Genomic DNA, 2,500 nt, shown 5'->3' with positions numbered 1-2,500 from the left:
ATTATTATTATTATCAGTATCATTATCATTATTTTTCGTTCGACGTATATAATTTTTATGTTTTTTACCTTGAAAAAAAAAAAAAGTAATAAAAAAAAAAAAAAAAAAAAAAAAAAACTTTGTCGTGCCTGATATCGCTATAACATAGTGTTTTTTTTAATGCCAAATAGAAGGACACGATTTATAGTCACGCGATAATAATAATATAGAACTCACTCATGGGCATCCATGTTTTTTTTTTTTTGTCTTTGCTAAATCGTCCAGAACTTTTTTTTTTTTTTGAAAACGTTTGTTGTTTGTTAGAAGTAAAAAAAAAAAAAAATTAATTAAAGACAAAAGGTTAACATGAATACAATAAGTAAGACGTTTGTTGTTGATGTTGTTGTTTGGTTGTTTGCTCGTTGTTGTTTGTCGGTTTTCTCTCTCTCTCTCTCTCTGATGCCACGTGGTATTCAGGTTCGCGAACGAAGCTTTGATGATAAAAAAAAAAAAAAAAAAAAAATTGCGTTTTAATTTTTTGCGGCCTTTGAATCACTGATAAAAGGAAAATAATTAATTTTTGTATACCTGGGCCTAATTTGTTTTCCTTTTTTTATATCGTTTGTTCATGTTTAACGAAACGTATTTAAAACAAACAACGATTACACCTTGGGATTTTTCCTCTCTCTCTCTCTCTCTCTCTCTCTCTCTCTCTCTTGTGTTTAACGTATTTTAAGAAAAAGTCAGGTATGTTATCATCATCATCATCGTTGTCGTCGTCGTCGTTTTGGCTTTTCGTACGGGAAAAGTTTTCATACTTTTGATTTTTCCATTTTGTTTACCGCCGTTATATTATTATTATTATTATTTTTTTTGCGCGCGAATGAAGGATTCGTAACAACGGGGGTTGGGGGTGGGGAGACGTGAGGAGGAGGGGGGACGAAACGTTTATTTTATAATTTCACGTGTTTATTATTCAAGTCTCACAACATAACATTAAATGTATATTGAAACATTTGAAAAAAAAAAAAAGTAAAATTAAATGAGGAACCCGAGTTCAATGTACCTAGAGTATTACGGGTAGGTAGGTACTCGTGTTGCCAGGTTTTCGTTAAGCAAATAAGAAATACTCGGGTATATGCGAATGGGCAAAAAAAAAAAACCCATTTAAATGTACGGAATTTAAATCCGTTCGTTCGTTAAAAATATTGCTGCGTTTAAAATATTTAAGTAAATATTAATAATAATAATAATAATAATAATTTTTATTATTTAAATGCTTAAATTGTTTGTTTTATTTTATTTTTTTTACAACATAAGTAAGATATTGAAAATGCGCCGTAGTAGTAGTAGTAGGGAGGGAAATAATAAGGGGAAAGGGGGGCGGGGAAAGAGGGGGGGAGAGAGGGAGGGAGAAAACTTGTAATTTAAAGGTTAATAACTTTTTTTTTTTTTTTTTTTTATTTGTGATTGCATAAGTATTTATTTTTAAAAGTTAACGTTATTAATTTTTATTTAAAAAAAAAAATGAAACGTGGCATAAAAATAAATAAATAAATAAATACGCAAGCACTTGTTTATCGTTATTATTATTATTATTATTTTTTTGGGGGTTTGGGGGAGGGGAGGGGAGGGGGAGGTTCGTCTAGTCGAAATGTTGTCGGAAAATCGAAATTTTCTTATTTAAAAATTTTCCCGTTTTTTGTTATTTGTTGTGTAGGGCTTTAAATAAAATATATATATTTGATAGACTAAAAAAAGAAAGAGAGAGAGAGAGAGGGGGAGGAAGGATAAAAGGAAAAAGAGAGAGAGAGAGAGGGTGGGGGGAGAAAAGAAAAATGATTTCTTTTATTCGAATCAAAGGAATTTTAAAAATAGAATAAATATGTATATTAAAGATGTTAAATGGAAAACTGAAAAGAAAATTTTCTCTCTCTCTCTCTCTCTGTCTCTCTCCCTCTCTCCCTCTTTCCCTCCCTCCCCGATTTTTTGTTTGATTTTATTTTCCACGTTTTCAATATTTGATTTTTAAATGTTTTATTATTATTATTATTATCGATGCAAATAATAAAAGTTTTTTTTTTTTCTAATTTCAGGTAAGCTTTATTTCCATATACATTTTTTTTTTGGACGTTCGCGAACGTTTTTCCCCACTTTGGAAAATTCGTTTTTCACCTCGAGACGTAATAAAATAAACGAGAGAGGGTAAGTTTTGATTTGATTTATTGGGGAGCGAAATCGTATTTTAAAAAAAAATATGAACACCGACGATACGTGAAACAAAACAAACAAACATTGCGTTATCCGTTAAATGCGAAATATGTTGTTATGGTTGTTGTTGTTGTTGTCGTTTGTCGAAGAATTTAAGAAGGAAAAAAAAAAAAAAAAAACAGAGAGAGAAAGCAAGATGTCGGAATAGGTTCTCTAAAAAAAAAAAAAAAACCGTAAATTGATTCAACTCGATTGCGAGAGTCCCCGCGTTTTTTTTTTTTTATTAAACCGCCCAACGAATCAGCCAGTA

The sequence above is a fragment of the Pediculus humanus genome, genomic scaffold, assembly GCF_000006295.1.
Source record: "Pediculus humanus corporis 1103172108322 genomic scaffold, whole genome shotgun sequence".
Taxonomy (NCBI): Eukaryota; Metazoa; Arthropoda; class Insecta; order Psocodea; family Pediculidae; genus Pediculus; species Pediculus humanus.
Note: the sequence above shows the minus strand (reverse complement) of the source record.